The following is a 13508-nucleotide window of genomic DNA, read 5'->3' as shown; positions in this document are numbered from 1 at the left end:
CATTATGTACTTTGCATTTCCATTTAATAATTAGTTAGTAATTATTAAATGGAATTTACCTCTTAGGGTTTCCCTTTTAGGTTTTTGATCTCCTTCTACAAGGATTGATCTTTTGTAATTATCTTAGATTCTTTTCATTATATAATATAGTTTTCATATTTCTAGAGAAAAACCCTTGCCTCTTCTTTTTATTTTTCTTCTCTATGATAGATTCTTGCATTCAAGTATTCTTTGGTCTATGTGGATTTGTATTGCTCAAATCCTTCATAAACTTTTTATCATCCTTTAGCTATAAAAAATATTTCATTTAGTAGGCTTTAACAAACAAGAGGTATGTATACCAACATATAAGGATAGATACAATATATTACAAAAAGTAAACATGCAAAAAAAACACAAATATATAGAAACACGCACACACACATGTGCCCACACAAACACCCACACATATCCTATAGAAAATACCCTCTAGGTTAAAAAACTCCAATCCAGGAAGCAAATACCTATCACTCTGCAATATAAATGAGGAGTAGAAAGAGTACAATATCCAATTGGGCCTTCATCAAATTTCAATAATGTCAAAAAGACCTATATGAACTTCATCTCAAGCACTTCAAGTTGTTGAGATACAATACTATCACCCACACTCCATTTCTTGTCTACCTAAACTTCTTTTCCATACTTTCTAGATTTATTTTTCTCATGAATAAGGTTATGGGATTGCAAATCTTAGAAGAGGCATTGAAGTAAATTAGCCATAAGAACTAAGCAAAAATGAAACAAGGGAACAACAAATTGAGGAATTGATTTATAAAGGGGGAACTAGGGGTTGGAGGAATTGTTGATTTCCAATATTGTAAGAATTATGAAAAGAATTAAGAAGACTCTTTGAATTGAATCCTAATCATCACAATATGTTTAAGAATGATTATCAAATGTATCTAGAGTATTCAAATTCTAGTTTGATAATAAGAATTTACTATGTATTTTTAACCCCACTTAGCAATATCACAATCTAGATCCAAGTGTTGCAATAAAATTTACAGCTCACAATTTATTATACTCTAGACACAATCTCTTGAGAAATATACTTTCAATTTAAGAGTCGGTTCTTTGTTTTTAATATTTTATGATGAGGTGAAAAATTAAGACAAAAATGATCACAATAGAAAAAAGAAATTTCTATAATCTGAAATAAGAAGTTGCTACATGCATTAAAATAAAAACATACCCAACTAAATATCTCGTTGGCTACAATATTATTAGATTCTGGAGAAAAACCCTTCTCAGAGTATATTTCTCCCAAACTCCAGCAAAAATGATCTTTTTACCTCAACGATGACCCTTAAATAGTTGATCTTAGCTTTAGGGTTAAGAATGGACTTACCATTTTAACATTTTGTGTCTAACACCAAAATGGAGGTTCTAGATAGGTGGTGCAAAATAGAATGTTCTAGAAAAAGTAGTCCAACTTGCAGGCAGCATAATTTTTGATCCAAGACTCTGATTGATGAACCATTTACATTTCTAGAAATTTCTTTAAGAGCTCAACAGCCCTATGGACTGCCTATTTCCATCCTCCATTTTTTTGGAGCTATACAAAATTGTTTAGTGCCTCAAATCCGACTCTAAAGTATTTCAAGGAGGTCTTCAAGGAACTTAAAATTGCAATAACTTTCAAATGGTGAAACATTTTGACCTGATTCTTTTTCTAGAGTGCTTTAATTTAAATTAAAACATCCCCTCCAACTCACATCATCTAATTCTTCATAATTATGGCTCACCAAAAAAATAACCCATTTTATACATCTACACCTATCATGAGGTATGCCAAAATACTTACCTAGAAAAGTAACAATGGAAATCTGAGAATTAGAATCTCTATTTTGCCCAAATGGGTATCCAAAAATATAAAACATCAAATAGAAACTATCTCTATACATATTTTTGGGTGATACAAAATTTCCCTTACATTACTGGATGCTCCTACTTTGGACACACAAGGTAATTTGTGAAGTGACCATGTCACATCTCACTTGGTTGAGGAAAACCCAAATGGTCAAACTCCTCCTTAGATAACTAGGTCAAGTCTTCCATGGGTTGTCCTTTCCACTTCACTAGGTACTCCTCATACTACTTGTTTCTAGTACTCCTTCCCACATGACTATCCAAGATTTCTTCAACCTCCTCCTTCTCAAAGGTAGGAATTGGACATTGCTCAAGTAATGATTCCTCCTTTATACCACCTTCTTGATACTCAATTAAACCTACAATGTTGAAAATAAGAGAAATGTGGATTGTGTCTATTAACTCCACCTCATATACATTGCCTGAATCATGTTTCTTCAAAATCTTGTAGGGACTAAATTTCTTCATCTTTAGCTTGTTGTAGATTCCCATTGGAAACTATTCTTTCTCAAGTACACCATAACCTAATCCCTAACTTGGAACTCCTTATGCCTCCTCTTTTGATCTTCCTTGACCTTATACTAAATGTGCATCCTGGTGATATGCTCATACACTTCGTCATGTAATTTCTTGACATTTTTAGGAAAGTCTTATGACTCAACATTAATCCTTCCTCCTTGCTGAACATCTTCCTCAATTCTAGTGCAATCCTTAGACTACTCCCATACACAATTTAGAATGGTGACCAACCAATAATCATGTTCACGAAATTATTGTAAAAAAATTATGCATGTGGTAGAATCAGATCTGATCCCTTGGGATTATCACTTACTAAACACCTCAGCAGATTACACAGACTTTTTTTCTCCAATTTAGTCTGCCCATCAATTTGTGGACGATGTGCAAAACTAAACTTCAACTTTGTCTTCAACTTCTTCCACTAGGTTCTCCAAAATTACCCAACAAACTTTGTATCTTGATTTGATACAATACATGTGAAAGACCATGTAATCTCACCACCTCTCTGAAGATTTTTTTTTTTATATGAACTACATCATAGGTCTTGTGCAAAGGAATGAAATGAGTCATCTTAAAAAACATGTCAACCACAAAAAACATTTAATCATTACCCCTTTTTTTCCTTAGCAACCAAAGAATTAAATCTATACATATGTATTTTCAACACCATGATGGAGTAGAAAATGGTTGATAGAGTCATGTATTTTGACTGACTCTTTTATCTTTCTAGCACACTTGAACACTTTACACAAACTTCTTCATATCTTGTGATAATTGAGGTCAAAAATAATGTTCACTCACAATGAAAATGATCTTGTCTCAACCAAACTGTCATACCATTCCTCCACTATGTTTCTCTTTGATCAAATTCTCCCTCTTGGAACTCCTTGAAATGCATAGTTAACTCCCTTTGAATATCATTCATCTTGGATCATGTAGTCTAGCCACCTTATCCTAGCTAGAGTAACAAGTTCCTTGTAAGCCTTCCAAACCTCTGCAAAGTCAGGATCCCTATGGTACAGATTCTTGAGGCCATTAAATCCAATCACCTCAACTACATTTCAATCAGTAATATTTGCCTCCTACTTAATGCATGTATACAACCCTATTAGATCATTCACTTATATGCTTCAATACAAATGTATAGCTCTACAAGAAATCTACCCATTTCAAGTGCCTCTAATTCAATTTACCCTAGCTATTTAGGTATTGTAATTCTTTATGATCAATGTAAAAAAAAAAAAAATTATTTTGGCAAAAAATAATGACTCCATTTTTTTAATGCATGAACTATTGCATAGAGCTCCTAATCTTAAACAAAATACTTATTCTTTGAATCATTTAATTTCTTAGTGAAATATGCAATAGGATTACATTATTGGCTCAATAAATCTCCAATAGCACTATCGTTGGCATCATAATCCACCTAGAACACCTTGTTGAAATCAGGGAGTGCTAACACAAGTTGCTATGTCACCTTCTTCTTCAACAATTACAAACTCCGTGCAGCTCCTACAATCCATTTGAACTAATTTCTATCCCCCTTCATTATTTCAATAAGGGGCATATAGATACTACTAAAATTTCTAATGAGATTCCTACAAAAACTAGACAAACCATGAAAATACCTCACCTCAATGACAAACCTTGGGGTAGGCCATTCTAAGATAATCTTCACCTTCTTTGCACATATTTTGAGACTACCAAGTAAGACAAAAAAATGCCAAATAGACTAATCTCTTTTGACAAAGCTACACTTCTTCAAATTATTCAAATTTTTATCTTCCCATAGCTTCTCAAAGACTCTACAAATATGTAGCAAATGTCCATCTCATGCCTTATTGAAAATCAAAATACCATCTAGATACACAATAACAAATTTTCCCATAAACTTGTTCAATACCTCATTCATAAACTATGTAAAGGTGCTCAATGCATTTCTTTTCTCGAAGGGCATGACCAAACACTCATACAGAGCTTCCTTGGTATTGAATGTATTCTTTTATTCAACACCCTCTCTAATATGAATCTAGTGATATCCACTCTTGAGGTCTATCTTTGTGAAGTATTGAGCTCCACTCAAGCAATCCATCAGGTCATCCATCCTTAGTAAGGGAATTTTTATTTGATGGTTATCTTGTTTATGGCCCTAGAGTTTATACACATCCTTCACTAGTCTTTATTCTTTTTGGTTCTCATATTGTAGGCACTGCACAAGGACACTGGCTCTCCTAAATTAGACCCTTCCTCAACAACTCTTGGACTTGTCTATTCAACTCCTTATTCTCAATAGGAGTCATCCTATGAGAATCATTATTAGGAAAACTAGCTCTAAGGATTAAGTCTATTTGGTGGAAAATCCTCAAGGAGATTATTAGATACAATATCTTAAAACTCATTTAACAAACCTAAAACCTCTACTAGAACTTCTCTACTACCTTCTTTAGTTACTCTAGGAATTAAAGAATAACGCAAGTGTTGATGATTCATGTCATCCAAAAAAATTCTTCCATCAACAAGATATACCCTAGCACTACCGCATACCTTCTCATCTTCCTTCATTAGGGATTTAAGCTTGTGACAAACTCCATCCTTTGTTAGGGAATAGGTGTTTGTACAACTATCATGTACATCATGCTTGTTGTACTTTGATGACTTTACCAACAACATATGACATGAATCCATTGGTATGGTGTCACATAGTAATTCATCATGGTAGCTAATAATCTTTAATTCCACCAAGCTCTATTCAATGACCATGACATTATGGTCATCATGCACCCAAACAATCCAATATGGATGTGGATTTTTGTCTCTCTTAAGATTTAATTTTGTGACCATCTCCTATGACACAATTTTCAGTGCTCCTACCATCAATAATCAAATCACAACATTTACCCTCACACTTGCGCCTACTATGAAACAAGCTCCTCTTTTATTCAAGTTCATTCTCACCACTCAAAAAGACTCTTCTATTAACTAGGATTTCTCCACTTTTAGCATCTTCTGAATGTGATAACTTGGCATATTCATCCACATGTGCAACCCTTGCATGGCCTTCAACTCTCCCATATTTCCTTCCTTGGCATTGAGGGCATTCATAAGATCTATGGCCCTCTTCTCCACAATGAAAACAGGTCTAAAATTACCTCTTTGTGTTACTTTTCCAGACCTTTCTCTTCCTCGTCTTCTTTGGTCTCTATAATCAAAATTATAGACCTACCACCACACCTTCCTCCTTGGCCTCACCCTCTTTAATTTCTACCAAACCTCTTGTTTAGTTTATTCGCAAAACTCAAGGAAAATTGGTATGCCTCTTCAATGTTGGTCATTCTAACTAGGCTTAACTCCCCTTGAATGTTCGGCCTTAACCCATTAAGGTAATGAACAATCTTCTCAATATTAGCTTATGCATGTTTTGTCCTAATGAGGACTCGGTGATGTATGTTTTTGGAAAAAAATCCTTCTTTCTTTAACCCTTTCATCTTCTTGAACAAATCAAGCTCATAGTCGATAGGAATGAATTGCTTCTTTAGTTTGTCCACCATCTAAGCCTATCTTATGTTTGTCTCCCTTCCTCTTCGATGTCTTTCTAACTAGAGCTCCTTCCACCAAATTTTGGCATGACACTTCAATTCGGCCTTCACAAATTTGACCCTCTTAGGATCTTCTACGTCTTCATACTCAAAATTCTCCTCTAGATCATTGATCCAATCGATTAACTCATCTTGATTAAGGTTTCCCCAAAATGTGCGAACATCAATTTTGGGTCTTTTTCCAATTCTATAAATAACCCTCAAAACCCTATCAACCTCTAGAATCCTTTATTCTTCTTGAACATTTTCAAAATTTCCCTCCTCTACAACTTCTTTGTCACTTTCATCTCGAGGCCCAATATCAATCCTTTTATGCAATTGTTCTTGCAAAGCTTCTACTTCCCTTTGGAGGGATCTAAAACTCTCGGGTGTCACACCTCTGACTCTTCTATTATGTTCTCTTAATGAAGGCATTTTATCACTCTCTCACAACCCAAAACCATGGTCTTAGTGAAAACTACCTCACATTCGATGATCTATCTACACACTCAAGAAGCCCTACTTTGACACCACTTGATGAGGGCACAACTTGAGACGAAAATGAACACAACAAAAAAGGGAAATTTTTGTTATCCAAAATAAGAAGCTACTAAATGCATTATAGTAAAAATAGACTGAACTACATGCCTTGTAGGCTACAATATTATTAAATTCTGGAGAAAAATCCTTCTCACAGTACCTTCTCCCAAACTCCACTAAAAATTGTCTTTCCAACTCAAGGATGAACCTTAAGTAGCCAATCTTAGGTTTAGGTTAAGAATAGAATTAGCATTTTAACATTTGGTGGCTGACTCCAAAACAAAGGTTCTAGAATTCAAATTAGAAGTTGGTGCAAAAATAGAACATTCTAGAAAAAGTAGTACAACTTCCAAGAAGCATAACTTTTGATTTGGGACTCCGATTGATGAACTATTTACATTTTTGGAAAGATCTTTGAGTTCTCTACAACCCTCTAGACTGCCTATGGTTTTCTCCAATGTTAAGGGCCGTAAAAAATCCATTTAGTGCCTCAAATATGACTTTGATACATCTTTGGGAGGCCTTTGGGCAACTTAAAACTACAATAACTTTCAAACTGTGAAATATTTTGACCTGATTCTTTTTCTGGAGTGCTTACAAATTCAATTAAAACCTTCCCTCCAACTCAAATTTTATAATTCTTCATAATTATTGATTGTAAAAAAAAAACCCATTTTTTACATTTACACGCATCTCGAGGCGTGTCAAAATAATAACCTAAAAAGGTAATAAATAAGAATGTTAGAGTTGGAATATCAATTTTCTCATATAGGTATCCATAAATACAAACACATTAAATAGAGACTATATCTCTAGATATATTTTTTGGCTGATAAAGGATTGCCCTTACATCATTGGTTGCCCCTGCATCATTTTATAAAGTATTCAACAAGGAAGCGAACCACCATCCATTAACTTGTGTTATTATTTTTACTTGAGAATGCATTTGACTTAAACATTATACAACAAACAAAAAACCTATTTTAGAGATGTGTTCTTGTGAAACACTATTCATGAAACATGAGTCAATGAGTTTGAATCAAAAAGTATATAGTTGAATTATGATAGCAATATCATAAAACTATTATAGAATTCAAATTATAAGTCTACCATTTCAAGGATCTCCTCATTTCTAAGGAAATGATTGGTTGCATCAATGTCTTTCATCATGGTGATCTAGTCAAGGTATATGTTTTATTTAGCATATATTTTGTTTAGAATGCAACCTATAATATTATCTCCAAGTATGTGGATAATAGGTTCATTGATTGATTTAATAACAATAAAAAAGTATTATATTGATCATAAAGTGTTTTCATGACTACATATTTCTTTAACTAAAGGGATTCATATATGGTTTTACAAATATTTCTTTATTTGTTGTATATTTATATTGTAGAAATTAGAAGAAAGATTTGCATTGGCCACCACCATCTTTAATTCACTAAACAAGAACATGAATTTAAGTATTTTTCCTTTGTAGACAATTATTTTTTATGATATTATTTTCAACCAACTATTGAAGGTACATTTCATGAGGGTCGTGCACCAAAAAATAACTACCATGCACAATATATCCTTTAAGGTTTTCAATCTCTCCATATTTAGTGGTGAGTCTTCTATTATATTCCAAACGAAGAGAGTATAACAAGCTATAGTTATCTAAATTGGTTGATCAATATATCTTGTTCACGTTTAGGTTCAACATTCTAAGTGGTGAACAAAGGTGACTAATTCAATCCATTTGTTTTTTAGAGACACTAAAATGAAAGGCATATTGTTGGGGGAAGTGAAGATGTTATGGAAGGAAATGGTAGTGAATATGAAGGAGAGATCAGAGAGGTTGGAGTAAAGGTAAAGATAGGTAAGATTTATCAAGGGGGAAGGATGTTGTGGCAAGTAGGGAAGACCTAGAATTTATCTAAGAAGCGTGTTTTTTCTTAAGAGACTTGAGGGAAATAAAATTAACGTGGTTCAATGTGTGAAGGTTAGTTTTGCCTTAGAGAAAATCAAACACTTCTAGAGCACCACTTTTCAAATATCACTGGAAAAATCTTTAATTATATTTTAAAAAACCCACCTACAATTTATAAGAAATTCAAAAATGCTAAATTTAAAACCAATCAATCCATAGTTGGGTGTGAAGATATATCCACTCTAAAAATTGTGTTCAATAAATGCATAAATTAGAGTCATAAGTAAAACTAAACTCAAGGCATACATCGAGAATAATCCAAGTATTTTACCTTGATAAAGTGTAATTATCCAAATGGAGTTTAATTAGTATGACCTATATCAAAGGAAGAAATGGGCTTCACAAGCCAAGGAACATAACCTATTATAGATTCATCACTACCATAAGATGATCAATATGGAAGAAGTCACTTGCCAGATGAAAATATACTAACATCTAATACGAAAAAATTAACTTATGTTGTGTACCATAGTTACATATATATGAGTGTACTAGATAGATTGGCTCACTTGATGATTTTAAAAGGAACGGAAAGGCCCATTTATATTCAACTGTTGATGAATGGACAAAATATTGTAATGATGTCCATAAGAGCAAGTAGTACGAGGGACAAAGAATTTCATCCCCAATCTGCCTTGAATCTCCTTTTTGGTTTTCAATTTCCTATAATGTATCCTTCCTAGAAAGCTAGCAATATTTCTAATTTGAGATTTCATCAACTAAATCTTATAAGATGTCAACTTTTACCCTATTCTTGTACTAGATATCCTCATGAGTTGTGCACTTAGATAAATTTTCATTCTATCTCCACCACCCCTTACTAAAAAAATATGCAAGTTTTATCTTCTCAACCTTCCTAAGTATCTAGACCATCTACCAATCTCACACGTGCAATGATTTTATTTGGTCCTAGATTGTATAATTAAAAACCTTGATTTTCCCTTAACAATTCACAAATATATTTTAACTTATGTTCCCAAGTTGGGTTAAATTTGTCTCTATAGTACAATTTTTTGTCCAAATTACTCAAATGTCCACACAACATGCCTAGTTTTTTGTCAAAAAAATTATTTCTTCATTGGTGTTGGGACACTTATGAAAACTAGTATCCACTTGGTCAACCATTTGTAATTCAATTTCATCTATGCTCTCTTTCTATAATACAATTCCTCCTCCACAACTATTTCTTTCTATTTATAGTTACTTAAGTTTTGCCTTCTTTCAAGATTCAACAAGTAGGTTATTGATGATGCCTCCAATTGAGAAAGTTTTTACTTCAACCAAAAGAACATCTTAAGGGGTCGTGATTTTGGCTTTGAGACTACTTTTGATTAGATTTTTTGGACTATTTCTAGATGACACCATCTATGATGTACCACCCTCTTCAACTTCTATTAATCATCTTCAAGTATGTTAATACATAGACCAAATAAAGGTTGAGATATCATGAGGCATCCATCTTCAATGTTAATGTTGCTACTAAAGCATTCAGACATTCCCTCACTTATTCTAATTTTAGCTCTGGCCTACTCATAAAATCTATGTATTGTTGCTTTATACCCATTTGGAATACAATATTCCTCCGTTATACTCCACAGTTTGTCTCTTAGCATTGTGTTAAAGGTTGTTTAAAAATTTGGCAAAGCATCATAAAGCTTCCTCTCCTTGGGTATCCTATATTTTTCAAATCAAGTGTCTAAGGTTGATGCAATCATCAACACTAAACTAAAGTATCATTGGTTCAAAGCTTGCTTACCCTTTGTTCTTTTCTTTTCCTTTTTTGTCTAATAGTTGATTCTACTCTCTATTATGCTCCCAAAAAAGTTTGTGTAGAAGAAGATTGTTTGTAATAGTGTATTAGTTAGATGAGTTATTGATATCTTCACTTTTATCTAGAAGGGGACAATGACACTAGATATTTACTTCTTTGGGAAGCCATCTAAAGTGTTGTCATCAAATACACTTTGATGTACGACTCAATGATCTCAACTCCCCATTTCAAAAATTCATCCTATAACCATCTCTTTCCTTGACTTTGTCACTCGCTAATGTATGTGTCCCTTTTTAATCTATCTTCCACCAAGAAGAGCTCGACTAATGTGTTAATTGTGTTGCGAGAATTTTTTTTCTTGGACCTACCCACAAAGGAGCTCAACTATAGAATAAGACCAATATTGAATTGTGCTAGTACTATGTAGGTTTCATGAGAGTTTTGAATCTATGTCAATAAGAAACTATAGATAGGAAAAAAATATAACAAAAACCTTTGAAATTATATTTTCAAAGGAATATGTCATAGTATTCTCTTTGTTCATTCCACCCTCTTTCAATGATCTCTTAACAACCTTACACTCTTTCATACCACATGTTCATGGAAAAGTATTTATTGTCCCTTGCTTGGGAAAAGATCTAACGCTGCATCTCACCGTTGTCATCCATCAAAGTGCGTTGAACACCTTTCCAGATGTGAAATCTCAGCATCTCAACTCTCTTTGAGACAGAAAGTAAGTTAAAGATGCTCAAGAAACCGCTTTTAATGTGACGGAGACATTTTTCCAAGCAATCGCCAAGAATTGTACGTTCCCTGACTTGACAGAAATCCACACTGTGAAGTCAAATTGGCCCAAAAAAGCTTTGATCCAGCTGGTCATACATTTGGATCTTTGTTTGTAGACAAATGTTGTCACAAAGTCATTCTGCCGTTGGCAAGCAAAGCCAATTAAATGATCATTATTGGAGTGACCCACTCTTTCCTTGGTCCACCTCGGTGTAAACCAGGTGCTTGCAAGCTTTACCAATTTATTATCACTTGCCTTACAAGATCACCCATTAACTTCTTTCTTTTGTTCTATGATTTTTAATGGTATATCAGATTTCAAACTTTTTGTTTATCTTTATATATCGTTCAATTGTTTGTAGCCATTTTTCCGCTTTTAGGTAGTATAGATAAACGTTATGTTTGTGGGGGTAAAAAAGTGGTCATTTTCGAGACATATTCCTTATTGTTTCATTACTCATCTGTTTTGAAATCCCAAAAAATTACACAATCTATAGAGTACTTAGCACAAATAACTCAATAATTCACTACTAGTGCTAATTGATCTAATTATTAACCCTCTTCCTCAAAAAATAGACGACTATTGATTTAGTAATATATTTTTAATAGCCTTTTATAAAGTACAAATTATTCAATAATTAAATGCTATTGATACCAATAAAATTGTACAATTAATCTAATTAATTACCTTCTTTTCCAATATCTGAATAATTATTTATCTACCAATATTTTTTAATAAACTTTTAATGGTCAAAATTCAATGAACAAACATAAACTATAACCAATACCCTTTCCCTACTAAAAAATGACTTTAAGTCATTATCTTAGCGAGTTAAATATTGACTAATTGCTAATGAAGGATGGCCTTTAATCCACCACCATGTGTTGCTACAATGCTATAGATTCAATGTCTTTGAAATCTATAAAATGTAGACAACTTTTTAATACCAATAAGCATTTGAATGTCTAAAGAATAAAAGAAAAAGATAAATGGCAAGCTAGGCAACTTTTGTTTAGTGCACATGGTGTCCAATTCAAGGACGCTACAATTTGGTGGATGCAAAGTTGTGAATTAAAGGCATGGGCCTCACCACCTACATTATTTCTCTAATTTTTAACTTTTCTCTTAGAATTGATCCCTCAGCATAATATCATGTTGAAGATTGTGGAAACATTTTTCAATCATACCATGTGTTTTTCTTTAAGCTTTTCACAAAAGATGTGGCTTTAATATAATGGAGAATCTTGGCTAAAACTATGCAAAGATACATAATGCTTTCTCCTTTTCATGGCAAATTTCTTTCTTTTATTGATCCATAATGCTCGTTTATGTTATTTTTTAATCTAAGTTAAAAATGAGGTGTAGATCTTGTATACATTGTTGATGACTGAAGTGAACTCACACCTCATAGGTAAATGACCATTTTAGTTGGAGCTCAAATCCAATGTTATTATAGTGACATTTCAACTTGTAACATGGGCATTTTGTCTGTGAATGTCTGTTTTGTCTTCTTGACACTCGATCACATGGGTAGTACTTACATTGTTTGGTTTTATTCTATTTATTAAGTTTGACTAAATTCATGGATCACAAGGTAATGTGAATGAAACATTTAAGGGCTTCTAGTTAATGGCAATTTTTATTCCAAAGCAAGGTGTCTTCAAAATTATGGATTTCAAATTATTATAAACTTTTTTTTATAGTGGTAATGTTTTTATATTTTTTTTTTTTTATAGTGGTAATGTTTTTATATTTTATTTATTAATAAATAAATTTTGAAGGTGTAATGGTGGTTTAATCAATTGAGTATAATTGGTGAGGATGGTTGTATATCACATAAAAAGCCATATATCAAGGTTTCAACCTTTGTAAGTATATTTAGATTAGGTTAAACCCCTAGATGAATTTTACGAACTAAATTTGTTACATTAGGTTCCTTTGTCAAAAGAGACTTGTAGTTTAGATGTGTGCTTGCTCAAATTGTTGTTATTATTTGAAGAAAGAGATGTCATCATCTATATATGCTAATAATTTTCCATCAAAAACATTATTTATACACACACACACACACACACACACACACACACACACACACACACACACACACACACACACACACATATATAATTCATTTCTAAATTTCAATATCATTCATCTTTATAAATTAATCCAAATCCTCATTTATATTATATTTTCTTTAAGTGCAAAAAATATTAGCTCAATTTTATGCCTATAGATTCAAAATGCAAAAATATAAACTCAATTTTTTTTATTCCATATCCTTAATACAATTTTAACTATTACTTGTTGATCATCCTAAATGGGTGCTTAGTTGGATTATTTGAAGAGTGGTCTTAATTGAAATTGATCATCCTTTAGAAAAAATTAATGAATTCTCTTATACATTAACATAATGAATTACATGAAACCACA

The sequence above is a fragment of the Cupressus sempervirens genome, chromosome 6 (genome assembly GCF_028749045.1).
Source record: "Cupressus sempervirens isolate cs-2001-9-10 chromosome 6, ASM2874904v1, whole genome shotgun sequence".
NCBI classification, from domain to species: Eukaryota; Viridiplantae; Streptophyta; class Pinopsida; order Cupressales; family Cupressaceae; genus Cupressus; species Cupressus sempervirens.
Note: the sequence above shows the minus strand (reverse complement) of the source record.